General features: G+C 36.2%; 1 long non-coding RNA gene across 1 annotated transcript; it reads right to left on the bottom strand.

Moving 5' to 3' along the window:
* Positions 1 to 10,431: 10,431 nt before the first annotated feature.
* Positions 10,432 to 21,670, bottom strand: LOC131276560 (uncharacterized). Its single transcript, XR_009184029.2, has 3 exons — positions 21,332 to 21,670; positions 11,372 to 11,420; positions 10,432 to 10,659 (listed from the first exon to the last, which is right to left on the bottom strand). It is a non-coding gene; the product is annotated as an uncharacterized lncRNA (long non-coding RNA).
* Positions 21,671 to 22,463: the final 793 nt, after the last annotated feature.

Consider the following 22,463-nt stretch of genomic DNA (forward strand, 5'->3'; position numbering starts at 1 on the left):
CTTCTAAAACCTGAAAACATTTTTTCTCTAGTATATATAAGACTGTTGACTTTCTTTTCTTGATGATAATTTCACATGAAATATATTGAAGGCAAAAGCATTTATTTTAATGACTTAATTCTCTTATATTTGGATTAGATATTCCTTATCTATCAAATATTTTTCTTCCCCAAATATTTGTAATAATGACAATTTAAAATGTACAAACATAAATCTGATAAGCTTTTGTCGGTTCTTATGTATTTATAAAATCTACAATAATAAACAGAGTGAGTACAATCCATATAACTAATTTCACAAAGGTAACTCAATTGCTTTTTTTTTAAGATTTATTTATTTCTCCACACACACCCCCTCCCAGTTGTCTGCTCTCTGTGTCCATTCACTGTGTGGCTGTGTGTTCTTCTGTGTCTGCTTGTATTCTCATTAAGAAGTTCTGGGAACTGATACTCGGACCTTCCAGAGTGGGACAGAGGATATCATTCTCTTGTGCCACCTCATCTCCCTGGTCTGCTGCATCTCTTATTGTCTCTCCTCTGGGTCTCTTTTTGTTGCATCATCTTGCTGCACCAGCTCTCCACATGGGCCAGCACTCCTGCACGGGGTAGCACTCTGCATGGGCCAGCTCACCACATGCGCCAGCTTGTCTTCACCAGGATGCCCTGGGTATCAAACCCTAGACCTCCTATATGGTAGGTGGGAGCTCAATTGCTTGAGCCACATCTGCTTCCTCAATTGCTTCTTGTAACTTAAATATGATATGTTCTGGGGCAGGTTCTTTGGAATGAAGTTGGCCTTCCCACTGTGAGTTGGATTAGAATTCAATTATCCCACCTTATTTGCCCTAATCAAACTCCTGTGAACCTTTATTTCACACTGAAATTCTCTATATCCCTCAAATCTTTCTTTACACATAGGTCTTATAAGTTGTCCATATTCAGAGTTTCTTATCCTATTCCCTGAACTATTTTCTGACCTACAGTATCCCCTTCAGTAAGTATCTGCTGAATGATGAATTAATTGGAAATTTATCTTTGTGTATGCTTAACAGGTATGTCTACACAGCAATGCCTTGTTGGCATCTTGCTCAGTGATAACATTGACAATGCTAGCTAAATTATTAGGCATCATGATTATTTGCTAATGCATATTTTGCGTGTAGTAGTTTTAAAACTACCTGCAAATTCTTTGACAACTTCCATTAAGAAGTGTTGTGAAGAGGCTTAGGTTCCACATGGCTGATGGATGGGATTCTCCTGCTTGCAGTTGTAGACTCTCTCGGTTCCTTGGTGTGGTGGTAGACCATATTCACCTCTGTGTTAGCTGACCTTGGTAAGTCCAATGAACTGGAGAGTAGGATCTAAGCCCCCTCTCAATTTACAGGTTGAATGGGCATTGCCATCCCAGGGTCTCAGGATGGAGGAATAAAATATGGATTAGAGAGGACTTATTGGTATTCTCCTATAGAATTATTGTGACTCTAGCAATGGAAGAAATTATATCATTGATGTGGAGACAGTGGCCATGGGAGTTGCTGAGGTCAGGGAGAGAGAAGACGTGTGATATGGGGGTATTTTCAGGACTTGGAGTTGTCCTAAATGATATTGCAGGGACACGCTATAGATCCTGCCATAACCCCCTGAATGGACTGGGAGAGAGTGTACACTACAATGTAAACTATAATCCGTGCTGTGTAGCAGTGCTCCAGAATGTACTCATCAAATGCAGTGAATGTACCACAATGAAGAAAGAAGTTGTGGATGTGGGAGGAGTTGAGGGAAATGGGGAGTGAGGTATATGGGAACCTCTTATATTTTTTAATGTACCATTTTGTGTGATCTATGTATCTTTTAAAAAAAAGAAAGTATTATCCAAATCCTCTTCCTTTAAATCTGAATTGGATTTAGTGACTCGCAAGTAATGAAGAGAAAGGAGAAGTGATGGTGTATGACTTGCAAAGCTGGGTCATGGGAGAAGATGTAGTTCTGCTTTGCTTGCTGGAACTCGGGCCTGCAGCCATGACCTCTACGCACAGAGCAGGGCTCGGCTGATGCTGTGGGCTCTGGCAAGCCCACCTCGGGGAGAGCTCTGAGGTATAGGTGCTCTGCTTCACCGGTGGAGCTGCTCGGTTTGTGACATGACCTTCTGTGCATCAAAGCAGCCTTAGCTGTCACTTGGATGTCCCATATCCTAGCCCATATCCTAGCCCTGTGACGTCCTTCCTCTCTTGATCCACACCTTTTCCGAGATTTATCAGGGAACGTAGTTGACAACAGAGTTTCCCTCTTGCTAGTCATTGGTAGAACAGACCTACGGGGGTTCCCAAAGCACAGCCTGCTGTGTCCTTTAACACCCTCCAGAGGCCGCTCTTGTTAAAAGCTGACACTCCATTGTGTAGTTTTTAAAATGCTAAATGTGTCTCTTTACCTAGAAAGGATTCGAGACTGAAGAGTCGGGTTTTTTTTTTTTGCTTGATATTTTTTCACAAGCATTAATAATTTCGTTGTTTGCACCTCTGTGTGTTCATCAATTCACCAAGAGAAAACCTTCTTGTGGGAACTGTCATATCTACACAGCTATAACTAGACTGATTAAAAAAAGAAATGAGTGACAAGAGATAGCCATTCTGCCTTCCCACACCAGACTAGAATTAGACCATTATACAGTTATTTTTAATACTTATTTAGGATAAAATGTAGTAATATGCAAATTATTGACAACCTATAGTGGTGAAAGAAAATATTCTGAATCAGATTTGACACTTGGTCCAGGGCTATTTAAACTTTCAAAAACGTGATTCTCTGCATTCCGCCTTCTTGAGTAGAACCAAAAAATTCCAAAAAACAATAATAAAATAATTACCTTGAAGTCACGTAGATGCTAGTCAGTTATGATTGAAAGCATCTGTTCTCCATCTAACCAGGTCTTTTATTGTGTTTATAATCTGATATACCTAAAGCAATTCTCTCTTTTTCAATTAAATATGAGTGAAGATAGATGGACAAATCTGATACATTACTTATTGAAAATGTGTATGCAAAGAAAATCCATTTTGATGAAGTCATTGACAAGTCTTCCCAAGTTAAGTTTTAAAAACAAACTATAATACTATAATCCATTTTTTTTTTGGCAGATTAATATACAGGTATAAATTTTTCAATGATTTAAAGAAATGTGTTAATGCAATTAAATATATTAATCTAATCTATTGCTCTTTCCTCTTTTGAACTCTATATAATGTTTAATTTTTATTTTCAAAACAGCATGAAGGTATAGTCACAAGTCAATTATAGAAGTTTCCACCATATGCATTTTTTTCTGGCCATAATTATTATTTTTTCCATTCCATAATTACTACTGAAAGTAATCATGTATTTTTGAGGAGATGCCAAATATATTAGGCATTCCCTGCTATCAGTTATCTAATATGCATTTAAATTTCTTTTTTATTTAAACTCATTAGAATGGATTATGTTATGTGTAACTAAGGATACTGATCATAAGTGTTAATAAAGGATAATGAGAGACTGGTTTAAAGAGATTTCAAAGGGATGGACACTGCAGAACTGCTCTAACAGAAGGAAATAAAAGAAATGACAGGAGTCTTACATTTATGATGCCTCTAAAGCTCTGATAAAATATGATTTTACTTCAATATTTATTTTTAAATGATAGCCAATACTTCAGGGCCTATCTTCTTTCAAATTTCTCTTTATTGGGGGAACTCCACTCAACCAATATTGATAGTAATGCTAAGTGTATTGAGCCTAATTTATGCGTAGGATTCTAAAGTAGGTACTGAGTTCAGAATAGGAATAAAGCTTATGTTTTGGCATTTAAGGGTTTACTGTGTTACTTGAGCAGGTGGGCACATGCATAAAAATTCAAATGATAATACAAGGTTGTCATGTCAAAGGTCAATGTACAAAGGTGATAGGATTGTTCTAATTAGGCTAACATAGTGAAGATTTTTAAAGAATCATTATTATTTACTTTACCATTGTTCAGCATGGGTAATGCCATTAAGCATAAAGTTCCATGAATATTTGTTCCATATTATGAATTATCTTAATAATAATTACAAACATTAATTGGCTGCTTTTTATGTTCTTGATACTGACATAAGTGCTATAAATATTTATTAACTGAAATTATTATGACCCTTGAGTCATTTTTCAATCCCAACAAATGATAATCAATCATGAAATAAATACCACCCAAAATCATGGATGCATAATTTACCATATGCATTAAATCATGTTTATCTTGACAAAAGTAGTTCTATTTTGAAATATGTCTTTTAACTTTATTTCTCCTTTCTTATCTTCATGATTCCTGAACACATCCTCTTCAACAGTATTAGCAAAGGTGTTGCCCTTTAAATGCCATGTAATCTGGACGTACACAGCCATATACCTCACCTGTGTCTCTGGGTTGTCATTAGTGGAATTTTATGGATTATCTGAAAATACACTGGACATAAACTACCTTAAATCTGAATGTTCTGAAAAGGCTTCTACTTTTCAAATATCTAAAGAATTCTAAAAGTCATTTTCACACATTTAAGGGAAGAGCTTCTTTACATAATCAATTTCACATAATGGTCCACTTTTTCTCTGCCATAATGTCTTAAATAAAGCAGCCCATAAACTTTAAATAAATGAATAAATACACTGAGCATCTTCTCAAACGAAAATGTCTTAAATGTAATGATAATTTTGTGGCCAATATTACTAAGTAACATATGTAAGCACTTTATTCATTATGAATTTACTTGGTGTCCACAAGGTGTCAGTTTATCTGGAGGACAGTGACAACAAACCATAAAAACAAGGAGATATACTTTTGAAGAGACCACCAGATTATAGCTTCAAGAAAAACAATGTATCTATTTTTAGGGAACTAAAAATGGGGATAGTAAACGGTACAAGGCACAGATGTCTAAAATTTAGAAATAAGTAAGGAAATAAAGCATCTGGTCCTGTAGTATCTGCTCATTTCTCAAACACAAGGCTCACAGACGAGGCGTGAATTTATCAGTGAAATGGTTTGTGGCTAGGTGTGTTCTTAACAATCCCTCTGCCTCTTTCTGTTGCGTTTCTCCCCTAGCTGTTCTCTACACAGGTGCCTAATGCCTTCGAAGTCCTCGCCTGATGCTTCTCCCTCAAAGTGTCTCACCACAAAAGCAACAGCTTAATGCATTTTTTCTAAGGATAAAATGAGTGACAGCATATTGTATCCGTGGTGGATTGAATCGTGTCACCCATCAAGGCAAGTCCACCCTCACCTCCAGCCCTGAGGGTATGAATCCTTCTAAATAGGACCTCTGAAGATGGTATTCATTGAGAAGAGGCCAAACTGAGTGAGGGGGCCTGAATCCAGTACAACTGGAGTCCTCCTGAGCAGAGGAAATTTGAACCCTTTGGGAGACCGACAGGAAGAGGAAGGCCACAAGCTGGAAAAAGACTGATTACAGATTGCCTGCAAGTCGCCACCAGAAGGCCACCAAATTTGGGGACAGTGTGATCCTGACCAAACCTGATTTTGTGCTTCTAGCCTCCCACACGGTGAGACAATGGGTTCCTGCTGTGTGCCAATTAGTCCGTGGTACTCTGCACCAGGAGTCCTGGCAAACCAAGACAGTATCCCTCCTCCGTAGGGATTGCTTGCACTTTTAAAGGCCATAAGAAAACATCTACTGATATTGTTCCAAACCTAAAATTATAAAATAAGCCTTCATGGTAACTCGACCTCTTAAATCCAGACTTCCCCTTTCTGACCCTAATTTCCATTCTTTTCAGTATTCTTTATCAGCTATTCCACTTTAGTTCATTCTTTTCATCTTTCCTACTTTTATTCAGTAGCCCATACCTATATAGCAAGAATTCCACACGTACACCCTTTAAATTCTCTGACCAATTTCCTCAACTTCCTTGACCCATTGGGCCTTTGCCATATCCATTTGGCAGTCTAACCCTGTTTAAATCTAACTGTCTGGTTTCTGTGTACCTATGTAATTCTGAGAGCCGTTGGAGGAAATCTAAATGTCAGACAGATTTGTAACTCTGTAAATTTATGATCACTGACCTCAACAAAGGAATACTGCCCAGCAACTCTTGTTCCTATTTGAAATCTCTTTAAACTTCTAGCCTCCATCATCTTTCCATCAGTCCCAAATTTTACTTAACACTATTTCACCAAATAGTCAATATATCATGGAATAAATTCTACAAATTCTTGCAACAAACATATAAACACATTTGCACCACCTCTATCCCTTCCAGAAACTCTCCTCATATAAGTAAAGAGCTCGTCTTCCTCTTGTCCAAGACTAATTAGAATTTAGAGGTCTTTTCTTGAAAGATTTTTAGATGTTAGAATATCAAAATCCAAATGTTCATTCATAGGGTTCTTATAATTTTTTGTGATACGTCTTTTATATTAGAAACTCCTAAATTTGGAATAAAATAATTTTATGTCACTAAAACATGATTTTAAAGAAAACAATTTTCAAGAGTTTGCTTGAAATTATATATATATATATGTGTGTGTAAACAGTTGTTTGATACTGAAATGAAGGAGAGTAGCTGTGAAATATTTATACAATTGATGCATGCTTCTTTTCTAAATGCCTAAAGGCAGACAAGTTTCTTCAAACAAATAGAGTCTGGAGATAATCTGAGTGTGGTGGCTGAGTTATAGTACTTGTTAAGGAAAATGAATAAATTTTCATCATAAATTTAGATTATTCTACTTCATTCATATGATTGTAACTCTCACATTCCCTTTGCAATGAAAAATTTTGTCTCTAAATGATTTCTTGCCCATATATGTTTCTTTTCTGGTCATAGAAATTGTCCAAAACAGAACTCAAGGTTGAATCTAGTTACACTGTGATAGCCTCTACCATTTGCAGGCAGTAAAATAAGATATATAGACATGATAAGAGGGCTTATTTTAATATCTCTTGATCAGGCTTTTATTTCTTGAGGTTTGGGGTTTTGTGTTGTTTTGTTTTGTTTTTTGTCTTGAAAGGTGAAAATTTTAGATTAAATCATCTAAATAATGGAGTCATTTCTGTCCTTACACTTGACTGCCTAAGCTTTGTTTAAGTATTCATTCACAAGGCTGAGAATTTGTATAATTAGAATTACCCAGGCAATATACTTCAAGATTCAGGAAATGATAAAGTGAAAATATAAATCAAAAGTTAGAAAAAAAAAATTATGGGTTGTGTAAAACTATAATGTCATCCTTGTCAAATCATTAGGCAAACCCAGTAAAATGAAAATATTATTTCTTTCATAAATTTACTATTTTACAGAAAACATCTAATTGATGCAAGACTTTCTTTAAAAATTTTTAAATCCATTAGATGAGAATCACTTGAGATCTCTAATTATTTTTACTGGATCTTCCAGTTTCTAAATTGTGATTTCCTCTCCTCAAATTATAAAACATTAATGGTCTTTACAGGCACTATTTCAGAATCTACAAATTAATTTTCTATAGTATTTGAAGCTGAAGTGTCTACATTTCCAAATACATAATTACTTTCTCAAACAATTATACGAGGTTTCTAAGAAAAATCACTACAGAAGCAAAGTAGGATTTTACTATATGGCTGTAACTCAGCTTGATAACAACATCTGAAATAACATGATGAAGGCAACATCTTTCATTAGGGAGCAATCTTTAGTCCCCCAATATTGGATTCTGTTCCCTTGTTTCTAAAATAATCCTTTCTGATCTTCAGCCTAGTTTTTCTTTCTATTATTGAAAGTGGGGTATTGAAGTTTCCAAAGATAGTTGTTTACTTGTCTATTTCTCTCTTGATTTTGATCAATTTTTGCTTCATGTAAGTTCAAGTTCTATTGTCAAATATATGTATCTTTATAATTGTTATATATTCCTGATGGATTGACCATTCTATCATTTTAAAAAGTCCTTCTTTACTGGTAGTAACATTTTTTGTATTAAAGTTTATTTGTCTGAAATATATTTTTCCATCCTTATACTTTCAATCTATTTGTATCATTTAATTTAAAGTTTGTCTTCTGTAGACAATATATAGTATAATCTTTCTTTTTCTTGAGTTTGACAATATCTGCCTTTTGATTGGGTTATTTAATCCAGTCACATTTAATATTATTGATACAGTTGAATTCACAGATGTTAATTGTTTTCTTTACATTTCACATCTTTTCATTCCTCTATTCTCCTCTACTACTCTTTTGCATTGAGTGAATAATTTCTAATGTAACATTTTAATATATTTAATGACATTTACAATTAAAAAATCATTTCCTTAGTAACTACTATATAGTTTACTATATAATCTAAACTTACCAAAATCTGTTTCAGATATATACTAATTTAATCGACTGATCTATAGAAACATTATTCCTATACAGCACAATTTCCTTTCCCCCCTTTTTATGGTATTATTGTTATACCTATTATATTTGTATATGATACCCAACAATTCATTGTTACAAAATTGTGATTTTATATAATTTTATGCCTTTCTAAGAAGTTGAGAAAAGAAAGGATAGCAAACATATATTTATAGCACTGGTAACATTATTTATTTATTTACTTACTTATTCCTTCTCCTTCTCCTTCTCCTTCTCCTACTCCTACTCCTACTCCTACCCCTACCATTTATGGTTCTCTTCATTTGTTCCTTTGGCTTTGAATTACTATTTTGTTTATTTTGTTTAGTCCAGTGTTACTTTATTCCCACTCACCTCCCTTGTGCTGTTATTAGTACTACATATTACCTTTATTGGAAAATATATTACGTTTCTATATGTTATGGGCCCAACAATCCAACTATATATACAATGTTTTATGTAATTTCTTTTAAAATTAGCCAAGAAAAAGTTTTATGTAATTTCTTTTAAAATTAGCCAAGAAAAAATATGCTCAACACATATATTTTCCCAAGCTTCAACAGTGAAAGCATTTTTTGTTTAAGCCATGAATTATGAATCAGAGTGACAGTATAGAATTCATAATTAGTTCTTAGTAAAGTAAAGCTAACCTGGAGAGACAAGTCTTCAAAAGAAAATATGCAAGTGTCTCTTCTTTTTGCCCTCAAATCACAGAGGAAATCACAATTAGAATGTTCTAGGAGGCATGCCCACCAAATATTTTCCCATCTTCTTAAAATTTCTTTTATTCTGAAGGTACATTGACTTAGGTACAATAAAAAACCTAAACCATCGATAAGTTAGATATGTTTTACTTCAAAGACACAAGACAGTAAAGAATTATTTCTGACCCATTTCCCTGACTAATTGACAGCAAATTTATTTGAAGATGGCGGTGGGGTAGGTGAAATAAATGACCTTGCAATGTGTCATCCAACCATGCATTTCTGTGATTTCAACAGTCACGAACATTATTACTCCGCCTTTTCTATTTATTCTATTTTTACTGAAATGTGGAAATCAGATATTATGTGTGAAAGAATAAAGCCTTTATGAAAGACAAAAGGGGTTTTATCTAAAATAAGAAGCACTCCTCATTTTATAACCATGATATCAAAAGAGACTTATACCTTGACCTTGCACTAGAAAAAACACTGTATATAGTGTGATTAAAAAGTCATTGAAGGATTTAGCAGACTTGTAGGCCCAGGCACTAGAATCCAAGGGTAAAGATGCAAAAGTAAAAATGTTTAAGAAAAAAAACCCAAAGCAGAATGAGTCCTTCCCTCTGGCAAAATCATTGTCTCCCTGAAATAAATGTAACATCCCAGTCCTTTCAAGTGAGACCCTCTGATTTTTCCTTGCCACAGCCCTGGGATCATACCCAAAGCCCATCATATTCTCAATAAGGAATCAAGGTTACAGTATCTATAAGAACTACAAAAGGAGATGAAACTCAAATGGGAATGCCTCTAAATTAGGTAAGATTGGTGGGGAGGAATACAAAAGAAAGCCTTAAAAGCCAAAGAAGGAAACGTGGTGCTAGCTACAAAGACGAAAAAAGAGAGAAATATAAACTCAATATATTGGAAAAAAATAAAATCAGTTCTCTTTATTCTTGACAACTTCTAACCTAAATCTGGAAGAATAGGAGAGCTCATGAATTCAACTCCCTAATTTTCCAAATAAGAAAACCAAAGTCTAGAGATGTGAGTACTTTTTTAAGCACATTACTTGAAATTCTTTTAGAAAGGGTAGTGAATTGAGAAAAGGAAAAGTTAAAAGAATGGAGAAAAAGCTTAAGGAAGGAAAGTATACTAAAAATAAGTCAATTTTAAATCTACATTAATTTGTAGTTTGTACCACAATGTATGAAAAGATTCATTGAAATAACACTTTTTAGGTATTTATGGTGGTTTATAGAAGAGCTCATACCCTAGAAAAGATCTTAAGATTATTTTAAAGAGCTAATTGATAAAAATTAAAAATACATAAAAAGGTTGCCATTTAATTGGAAGGGTGATATTTTTAATTTCCAGTAAAAAAGCAGATGTAGTTTTCAAGTTATTTTAAGCACTGGGCACATGATATCTTAGTTTTCCAGGGTTGCCAAAACAAAGTAAAACAAACTGGATACTTCAAACAATAGAAATTAATTGTCACAAAGTTCTGGAATCTTGGATCCAAGATCAAGGTGCCGATGGGGCGATGTTTCCTCTTAAACCTGTGGGGAGAATCTGTTGAGCACATCTTTTGGGGACACACAATTTATTCCATAATACATATAAATGTCTATTTCTGAGACCTAGAATTCAAGAGGTTCATGAAGAATTTGGCAAAGGTTCTACAATTTGAACAGCATAAAATAATACCTATTTACTGAAATACATAAACATAAGGAGATTATTGAGCTTAAATAAAAGAAATACAGTTCCCAATTGTATAAAAGGACTTTACACAGAAGAGGATGAATGACTATCTCTTTATCATCAAAGAAAGATAACAATAACTATTTACAAAAAAAAAGAAAAATACAGCAACTATGTAAGAAATGTTTATTAAAATACTTGCTTTCTCTACCTCATGTCAGTATATGTGAAGTTTGAATTTAAAAATTGATCAACACATCCAGGGTATATGCATGCAGGCAACATTACATTGTTGTATGCCCACAAGAAACCAACAAAATCTAAATTGTTATTTTCCCCCCAGATATAATGGAGAAGTAATCTCAATAACAGGAGTCAGAATGTGACTATCTTTCCCAAAAGAGTTATTTATTGGCATGTAATAATTAAATAGGAAATTATTTGGGAACTGAAGGGAAAACCTCAAAAATGTCCCTTACCCCACCTCTAGATGGATAATGTCTAACATATATTAGGGGTTTAGTAAATAGTAAATGAAAGCTAGGGCTAAGTGGAATGATTTATTACCTTTTTTGAAGAGATAACTGCAAGAACAGCTGGAAATGTGTTGTTTTACCTGTATTTTAAAATAAAATAGTTAGGTTAGTAAGGAAACAATGGATTTTGGATAGGTCCGCCACACCCTGTGAAGCAAGTAGCGCCAATGGAGCATCCTCGGAACATAAGTTCAAGGCAAAACAGAGACTCTCAGCAAGTGATCTCTTCATTACTTGCATGATATAAGTAATGTCTTTGTCACTTATATAGCACTAAGAGATCAAGAGAGCAGAGGAAAAAGCCCCATCACAGCTGGTCTCCCCTGTGGCCAAAACTGGTGGTAGTCATAGAAGAGAGCCCAGCACAGCCCACTTCACATCAGGGCTAGACTGCTTGAGTGTGGTTTATCCACCTCACCCAGCACCCCACCACCACCACCGAGGATCCCTGCTCTGATAAGCATCTGGGGCTGCTCGATCCTGGTTTCCAGGCTGAAGGTCTAGCCTGGCCTTTCATTAGACTTAACGTCCTCCCCACCCCCAGGTTACGGAAGGGCCCATTACAACAGGAGGTGGAGGTAGCGGAAGGCCAGAGGATGGCTGCTAAGGCTGAGCATGTGTCCCTGACTTCCCCAGAGAAGGAGTCAGGTAGATGAGGTCCAGCTGATGGCTGGCTGTGATCTCCGGATGCAACTGTTTGATATTATTGATGAATTCCAAAAAGAAATACTGGATTATGCTTGTTATCTGATCTGTACCAGGGCATGTCAGTTATGATTAGGGCATAGATAAAAGGCATGGCAAAGGACAGAGTTGAGGATTTCTGATGTTGGAGTTTTGATGTTGGAGTTTGATGCTGAAGACTTAAGCTGGAGACCCGGGAAGTAAGCTCACAGAGGAAAGAGAAGCCAGCCCCAGGAAGAGAGGAACCTTGAACCCAGAGAAAAGTAAGCCCCAGGAATGTAGGAACCCAGGAAGCCTGAACCCTCGCAGATGTCAGCAGCCATCTGGCTCCAAATAGACTTTGGTGAGGGAAGTGACTTATGCTTTATGGCCTGGTATCTGTAAGCTCCTACCCCAAATAAATACCCTTTATAAAAACCAACCAATTTCTGGTATTTTGCATCAGCACCCCTTTGACTGGCTAATATACCGTAAAACAACTCATTGTGAAAACAATGCAATAATCCATCCACCTTCCCACAAGCATCACCACCCAGACTGGATTCCTCCTTATTATTATCATCCATACTAAAAGAAGTCTAATTCGATCTCCTCTTTTCTGAAATACTGTGGTTTTTTTTCAGTGTTGCACCTCAATTCTAATCACTATAGTGAGTAAATCTGCATTTTAGGAATTTTAACTTAAGAACAGAGGCTAACATAATGTCCCTTTGTCCAACAATATTGCAACCAAGTGTTTTTCCCTGTTCCTGTGTTAAAATGTTGTGGTTGAATGCATACTTTCCTCTTCCTATATTAAAACAACACATTTACCAATTACATTTTATTACTTCTGTACTAAACAGTACTAGAAATTCATATATTGTTGATCAAGGAAATACTCGCTACTGGAAAATAAGATGGAATCCACTAAAATAGCATAACATATCAACATTACCTGCTTTTGCATTAAGACTTGCTTTAAGACCCTCACTTCTCTGTACTGACAAATCTCAAGTCATTATTTAAACTTTGCCAAATCTCAACCAAGACCTCACTTTAAAATTAACCATCCTAGATCCTAAGATCTAAATACCCTTTTTTGGTTTCCCCTTTCCGAATCACTACCAAGATTCTGTCAAGATGTCATTCTCCCATGTTACATTGAGCCTAATATAATATTTTGCTTCGTAAAGAAGGTTTGGGAGTCAACCATAAAATATTTCCCATTATTTGGGTAAAATTTTTAAATCTTTGAGTAAAACTGCTACCACACACAACAATGAAAAAATAAGTTTCAAGTTAAATATATGCTTTGTTAGTATAGCCATTGTATCAGATAGATAAACTTATTGGGAAGCAAAATTAAATGCAAGAAGAATGAAAATGGGGAACCACTTAAGTAATCATAACTAAATAAGAAACATTAAATAGATGTTAACAACTGGCACAATGGGATAAAAAATACACTGGGTATTCTGAAACATTACTATGATAAATGTATAGAATAGAATCTCCAAAGATATAAATTTCCTTGTCCTCAATGTTATTAGATTAATTCCATCATATTTTTTATTTGGGGTTGATATTTCCTTTTTTAAAAACTTTAGATAATTTGGATTAAATATTTCTCTATGAGATTCTACAGAAATTAAACCATTTCTGCCTTTTGTGATGTTAGAAACACAATATGAATTAAGAGGTAACACCAAAGATAACCACAATTCAGAAATCACTGATTTATCAACTTGAAGTTTAGTTTAGAATTGGTTTTAAAAATAGCCAAATGGGGATAGGATGTGGCTCAAGCGACTGAGGGTCTGCTTCCCACATGGGAGGCTCCAGGTTTGATGCAAGTGCCTCCTAAAAACAAAAGTAAACAAATGAAACAACTAAATCAGGAGAAACAATGTGGCTCAGTGGGTGAGCACTGGCTTTCCATATCAGAGGTCCTGGGTTCAATCAACAGTCCTATTTTTTGCTTTGTCTTTAACTCACTGGTTGGCAAACCTTTCCCAAAACTCTTTGTGCAATCACACCCTGAAATTTTCTCTTCATTCAATTTTCAAAAATGCTTTAATTGTCTAAAAAGCATATATTTCCCATTTATTTTACATTAATTCATTCATTCAACAAAAATTGAGTGTATATCATGTGAAATGCATGATGCTTAAGGTGTCGGGAAGAGAGAAGAACCTGTTGCCAAGCCTTCCATCAAGAATCTAAATATTTAATGGAGAAATTAATTTGTAACCCACTGTAATATTAAATTAAATTAAATATTAAAAATCCATTCAGTCAACCAAAGTATTTTGAATATCCACTATAAACAAGGCACTGGGCTGGATGTTTAAAACACAGCCCGGAGAGAAACACACACATCATCCTGGCCATTCTTAAGATTGATGTCTGTAAGAGAGAGATACCACGGGATTTTTTTAAGGGATAAAACAAATAGTGTTTAAAAAGTTTCATTAATTAGTATCCTCCTGAGTCACTATCCCTATGCAATATATAACACACACCAAGTAATCAATATACTTTCAAAAGTAAGTTGCATTTTCTTTTTTTTATGATAAGAATATTGGAGAAGCTAGTTATATTGGTCTGACTATCTGAAAGCAATAACTATCCACTTTAGCATGTAAGATAGAAAGTTAATAAATCAATGATTTTTCTAAAGCAACATTCTAGGTTGTAACTTATATGTGTGAAAAGAAATGACATTGATTATATACTTTACCTGGGAAATATTAAGTGAAATAGATTCATTGTATACTCTATTTATTACATTACTACTTTTAATGCTTATGATAACTTATAAATTAGAAATGGGACATGCATATCTTTCTAACCCAGTTGATTTAGGAGTACTATTCTACTACATATCATACTTCTCCTTATTTATAATTTTCCAAAGATTTTAAATAGGGCATCTGACTTATATGACTAGTAAAAAACATTTTAAGAATCCAGACATATTGAAAAACAGAAGTAAAGGAAGAAATGGTTTGGCTTTTATTTTATATATTTTTAAAGATAGTTAGATTACATAAATGTTACCTAGAATATATAGGGGATTCCCATATGCCCCACTCCCCAAACTTCCCACATTTCCCACATTGGCAACATCTTTCATTAGTGTGGTTCATTCATTGCAATTGATGAACACATTTTAGAGCATGGCCACTAAGCATGGATCATAGTTTACATTGCAGTTTACACTCTCTTCCACTCAACTCTGTAGGTTATGGCAGGATATATAATGGCCTGTATCTGTCATGACAATGTCATTCAGGACAATCCCCAAGTTCCAAAAATGTCCCCATATTACACCTCTTTTTCCCTCTCCCTACCCCCAGAACCCCCAGTGGCCGCTGCCTCCACATCAGTGATCTTTCTTCCATTGCTAGAATCACAATAAGTCTAGAGTAGAATACTAGTAAAACTCAAAAGAATCTTTCCAAGGATAGCTATAAATTCTAACAGGCTGGAACACTTAATTCTTTATTTAGAGTTAGACTGCCACCTACAGGCTGATTTTAAAGTCATTTTCCCCATCCATCTCAAAATGATCAATGTATGACTAAATCTTCTCTAATTTAAGTTAAAAAACACAAAAACAAAAACAGACTTGTGAATATAGTCTTTTGTTCCAAGTAAAGACTGTTTTATAGAAAATTTCAGTGATTGCCCTTTAAAGTTTAAAAGCTCATTTGGGGACCACAATGAAAAAATCTACATAAAAAGTGATTCAAATTTAGCACAATTTATTCCTGTAAATGTTAAAATCTTAATTTTAATAAAATCTCATAATACTTTAACCAAGGGTTTTTAATAGTCAGTGAGTAAGATAACTATATGTTGTACAAGATAAATAGCAAATGGCTTTAAGGGGAATGAAGGAAAATATTTCCTTGGAGATATAACAATGTTACCATGACATGGAGTTTAAAATAAATTTATAATCAATGAAACCTACTATGAATGCTACATTCACCTAGCCACAGACAAATTAAGGTCACTGTGAAAATCACAAAAATACCAAACATCCTCCTATCCTAATTAATATGAGTAACTGCTGTCTCTCTATAAATTACAGATGTATCCCCCCTCCTTGTCTTCCTCCTTCTAGATAAGATTGGTTACGATGCTTGGTTGGTGTGGAGTAGATGTAGCTCAAGCAGTTGAGCATCTGCTTCCCATGTGGGAAGTCTGGGGTTCAGTTCATGGAGTCTCCTAAGAACATTAAAAAAAAAAAAAAAAAAAAAAAAACCAAGTCAGAAAAAAACCAATGTGGCTCAGTGGTTGAGTGCTGGTTTCCCACACACGAGGTCCCAAGTTCGATCCCTGGTCCCAGTACTTAAAAAAAAAAAAATCCCTAAGCCCTTCCTCACACCTTCTTCCTAAAATGCCCCAATATCTCCCCGTGCTGGGAGCTTCCCTTCTATAGCCAAGTAATAAGCCCACCTTGTTCAACTACAGAAGTGTTGCTGGTAGTCTTTGATTGAAAAGCATTGGTTCCTTACACATAAAAATACGAAGATAGTACATTGGTTACCCCAAACCTTTCCAAATGAGGTTAAGAGCTGAACTAAATGTGGCCTTTTCTCCAGAGAGTTTGTAAAACTGTTATAATTCTTAAGATATGGCTTTAGTTAAGTCTCTCTTCACTGAAAATAATAGATATCAACCTCGGCTCATTTAAGCCAAAAGTGATTTGGCCTTTCTCCACATTTTTGCTGTGTGTCTTTCTGCATCCCCTTTCCCTTTCTCCATCAACAAACTTCTTTCGTTGTTGGACCGACATCATCCTCCCTTCTTCCTTTTAACAGAGCCCGTGTGAAGCAGCTTGTCACAGCAGCTGATCCCACCTGCACATCCAAACGTGGGCTGCGTTTATCCAGAAGTCGACCCGTTTCCCTCGGTGGTGATGCCCAGGAAGAGCCAAATCACGCAGATGTGAACAACGAGTTCCCAGGGGCACCTGCCGTGGCCTCCTGGGGAAGAGTCTCTGGGGGCAGCACATCTGGATATCTGGGTGTAATTACCGGTTGTAAAGGCAAGATGGTAAAACAGAGAAAAGACCTGGATTCTTAGAGACGCTGTCGATGCATATAATCAGACAATCCTGATGCTCGTTCTACCTCCTGAATATCCCTGTACGTGACGCCATAAATATTCTTATTAATCAGTCTAGAATTAATTGATAGTTCTGTTATAGGCACCTGCAAACACCCTAAAACACTCCGATCATCTCCTTCTTGTAGTAGCTGAAAAGAAAGCCACTCTTTGGCTCCTAAGCCAAATGTTATGAGTCAGCCACCCAGAAAGGGACTCTATATCTCTCTTTCCTCTCTTACTCTCGCTGCCATTCTCATAATATCCAAATCCCAGAGAAAACTGTCAGAGCTTGGGTCAGTTTCCTACCCTTATTACAATCAGCTGTGCCTAGTGAGAGAGGCAGGGGCATGGTACCTAAAATGTCTTTGGGAACCACTACACACACATACACACACACATACATGCACACACGCTCAATACACAAACACACACAAAACAAGCATGCACACATTTGAACATGCACACACACCCCCCCCACAGTTCCCACAAAGAGGATGCGGTGACTGTGAATGAGAAGGTTAATATAAAATGCATCTACAAATATCTTCCTGTGATAGATGAAATAACACTAACTTGTAAATGGAAATGGACTGGGGGTAAATATTAATAAGTAAAATTGTGCACTAACGACAGCCTCACTACTTTATTCTCAAAAGTCTTGGTTCCCCTGGAATGCTCAAGCTACTTTTCAAAACTCTTTGTACTTTTGAGACATAACATTATAATCCTGAAAACAACTCACACTTGCTCCTACAACATGCTGTGAAACCCAATCATAGTACAAAGAGTGATGCAGAAAAATAATATTCCTAGCTCTAATACTGAACAGATGGAGATGATGCAGGATGGGAGATAAAGCCTAATGAATATGAATGTTAAAGTCGATCTAGGAAACAATTGTTGCATTAAAAGCCAATGATTCACTGAAATCTGTTCTTGCAATATGAGGAAAACAAAAATGATGTAGTTGTTTTCAGTGTACAAGTTTGTCTGTGCAAAGACTTCCACCCCTCAGGCATCCAAAACCTCCTCTCCTGTCCTTCGCAGAGGGTGGCCTTACTGCTGGAGGAAACGGAGGCCTTCAGAAGAGAACTTCCTCAAAGCCTCACCATCACAGCTCAGCTCTCCTTGAATCTGAGCTCCAGTACTTTGCCTTCTCTCCTATTGCTACGGAAGTGTTCCTCTCCAAAGCCAACCCCTCTATTTCTCCTTACATATCTGTATTTCTTCTGTGAATTTCCCCTATATTTTCTTCTTTATCCAGAGCCAACTCCTCTGGATAAAGTATAGAGGAAAATTGTGCTGGGCCATGGCTTTTGCTCAGTCATTATCAAACTGCAGACCAGCTGCAGAGGTAACTTGTCAGGAAAGCAAATTTGCAAGCATGACCCCAGGACAATGAATCTGGAACTCCAAGTTAGAGATCCAGAAATCTGTATTTTAACAAGCTCTCTAGTTGACTTGGACACACCCTAAAGTTTTAGAACCACTGATCTCTCAATTGGCTCCTTTTCTTTCTATAACAATTATTCTTTCTCTGATAGATTGCATTAGATCTCTGATCAAAAGAGAATGCAGATAGAAATCAATAACAGGGAGAACAGGACAATTCACAATATGTGAAAACTTTTCAGTGCACTCTTTTCCAACCAATAAGTCAAAGAAGATATTGCAAGGGAAATTGGGAAATATGTTGAGGTGAATGAAAATGAAAACACAGTATCATAACATATGGGAGGGAGGGAACATATGCTGAGAGAGAAATGTTTAGCTCTAAATTCTTAGATCAGAAAAGAAGAAAGCTCTCAACTCAGAGACATGACTTCACAACAGGAGGATCTAGAAAAAGAAGAGCAAATTAAACCAAAGGCAGCAGAAGGAAGAAAATAATATTGAAGCAGAGATAAATATAACAGAGAGTTTTTAAAAAAATAGAATCCATAAAACCAAAAGTTGGTTCTTTGAAAAGATCAGTAAAATCAAGAAATCGTTACATAAACTGACAAAGGAAGAAAAGAGAGAGGACACAAATAACTAAAATCAGAAATGAAAGGGTTATATTACTGCCAACCACACAGAAATAAAAAGGAACATAGCATACCATGGACAACTGAAAGCCAGGAAATTAGATAACCCAGATGAAATGAACAAATTCCCAGAGACACACAAACTACCTACACTGACACAAGAAGATATAAAAGATCTCAAAAGAACAATGACAAGTAAATAGATTGAATCAGTAATCAAAAATTTCCCAACATAGAAAAGCCCAGAATCAGATAGTTTCACAGGTGGATTTTACCAAATATTACAAGAAGAATTAACACCAATCCTTCTACCCCAATACTAAAGAAATCTCATAACCCTTAATTGGTTTTCTAAGATGCTTTTGTTGGTTGTGGTGCAATTTATTGGTTTTGGTTTTTATCTGTGAGCTATTATGTAAGTTTTTGGGTTTTTTTCCAAATACAACAAAAAAATGAATTTCAGAAATGTTAATTGCTAAGGTTTTAAGGAATCCTGAACATATGCTCCCTTCAAAAGAAGGAAGAAAAAGAAAAAATTCTGTTTTTTAACCCTGCAACTCATTGGAGAAAGGTAAAGTGAAATGCATATGATGGTATGTCTTTGAATTTACAAAAGATAGTGGTTTTATTAAGATTTTAGAAGACAAACACAAATTTTAACTCAGTGATCTTCAAATTTTAGTTATTACTTAAATTTACATCCGGAGCTATTGGCACCAGCATAATTTTTATGTTAATACCTAAAATTCTTCCTCATAAGTTTAAATCACTGCAAAAAAAAACTTAACTTGTGAAGGATGGTAAATATTGGCATTTCAAAATAAAATTGATATGCCACTCCTTTAAACTTTTTCCAATGGACTCTATATTTACTTTAATTATGAACTTGACAGAATTAGAACAGCATGTCAGCAGCTAAAAGAGAGGAATTAATCCCTATTAATGGAAACAGTTTGCCTAAAGTTCAGGACATTGTGCTTAAGCACATATCTGAGAATGTTCTGCCCTGTGCCTGTTCACAATAAATTTTATGAATGCTTTTTAATCTACTCTGTGGAAATCAGCAGGAAAACAAGTGAAGTATTAAGAAATGAAATGAACATCATATTAATATGTAATTTATTTAATATTCAGGTATTCCTTTTTAATATATCTTTTCACGAATGGTTTATAATGCATATAATTTATCAGTACATTAGTATTAGTAAATTATAAATAAACAAACAAACATAAAATAAACACAAATGAAGGCATAAAGCCACAAGTAAGCAAGAGTAACAGGCATAACATAATTGTTGTGTCAATTAAATATTATCGAAAATGTCTTCTCCTAAGGTTACTATGCTTTTAATAAGTAGATAAAAGGTATTAATGACTACATAGAGAAATTGGTGATGGTTGTAGGAATGCAAGTAGGATGCAAGTAGGAAGCTTGCACCCAAATAAAAAGTAACTGTGGATTTAGTATCTCCAGTAATTTATTACAAAAATTAATGAAGTAATATTCCTAGAAACTGAATAAATGTTCAAGAATAAAACTGATCTGCCTCTAGTATACATTCCTTCTATTTGTAGACATGGCATTGATCTGTCAGAATAAACAAGGGACTTTCTTAAAATCATATAAAGTCTGCAATTGACATGCATACTAAGATTCACCAAATGCTTCCTTATTACAAGAATAAAAAAAAAAAAGCAGATGGATATTTTGGCTTCTGGTAAATCTTGAATGTTCTATAATAGGTAAATGGATAATGCATGGAGCCTTGCAATGCCTCTGCTTCCTGTAAGAAATAAAAGAACTCTACTCCTTTTACTGCTTCTTGGGGATACTCTATGCTTTTTCCTCTTGAGTCTGTTCTTTGGTGGGAAATACGTGATCTTTGACAGCAGTTGGGAGAAAACTGGTTGGTTCATTAAAGGAATATTGTTATCACAACTGCCTCCCCGCTCTACAACATATCTCAAAAAGGGGGAAAAATACCTCATATTTCACATATATATATATACACATGCATATATACATGCATAGACATACACATACACATGCAAGTCCATGAGCACGTACACATTTATATATATGTATACATAAAGGTAGGAAAAGACATAAATCCTGAAGAAGGTTTGCGGTTAATATTTCAAATTACCCATTTTTCTAAAAGCCAAAGTTTTTTTACCCTCTCAGTTGGTTCTCGAGTCACGGTAGGATCAGGACGTGTGACAGGCAGGAGGCCTCAACCTCAGGTACAATTTCAGACAGTTCATTTTGAGAAAACAAAGTGCACATGAAATTGAGAAGCTAGACATTCGTTCCAACAAAACGGCCGTGAAGAGGTTAGTTTTTCTGGAAAGAAGACTTGGGGGGGCGTTTGGGGGAAGGGCGTTAGTAGACAACGTCCTTGTGATCTAAACCCGCGCGGAGGAGGAAGGAGGCCGCAGGGCGGGCAGGGGAGGCCGCGGGCTGCCAGGCAGGAGGGGCAGTAGCCTCGGCCGGCCCCGTGGGGGATTCTGGAGCAAAAACTGCCTGTCAGTCCTGGACGGGCGTGACCGTGGGCGCCGGCGCTCGGCCACGGCAACCCCTGAAGGGATTTCGGCGGACACTGCCGGAAGCACTCCCAGAAGGCAGTGCGCGCCCTTCCTGACTGGATCTGGGCGAGGCGCCGCAGTCTGTCAGGCCTCCCGTGGAACCCCTCAGGAAGTTCCTGGGTACCCCCAGAAACACAGTGCTCTAATTGCCGACTGTTACTAGTACCTTGTCCATTTCCTGGAGGGGAAGCGTCTTATCTGCTCAGGTCTCCTGCATGTGGAGACCGAGGGAACGGAATGGCGCTGAAGCAGGTCGCCTGCGTTGCAGAGGCCAGGCCTTGGCTCTGCAGTTTGTTTTCCGTTTGTGTGTCTAAGTGCGTGTCTGTTTCCCCTCTTTCCTCTCTGCCTCTCTCTCTTTTTCCTTCAAAATCTACTTCAAAAACCCTGGCCCTAGAAAACGGCAGCGACTGGAGTGGAAGAGCACAGCGTGGAAACGTGAGAGGAATTGGAAAGGCTGACTCAGAAAGGACAGGGGCAGAGTCGAGGGTTGCTGACGACAGAGGGTTCCCCGCGGGACACAGAGGCTGGGTTTTTATGTACAGGAACAGTTCCTTTAAAAGTCCCCAAGACTCATACTCAGAATTTAGTTCTCTGAAGATTTTTATTCCAAGAATGGCTTCATCGAAAAGCTAGTTAAAAAAAAAAAAAATACAACTCTAATAGCATACGATTTGGGAAAAGTCTCCACAGTATCCGCTATGGGCTGGAGAAGACTGAAGGCAG

This window comes from Dasypus novemcinctus, chromosome 29 (genome assembly GCF_030445035.2).
Source record: "Dasypus novemcinctus isolate mDasNov1 chromosome 29, mDasNov1.1.hap2, whole genome shotgun sequence".
Classification (NCBI taxonomy): Eukaryota; Metazoa; Chordata; class Mammalia; order Cingulata; family Dasypodidae; genus Dasypus; species Dasypus novemcinctus.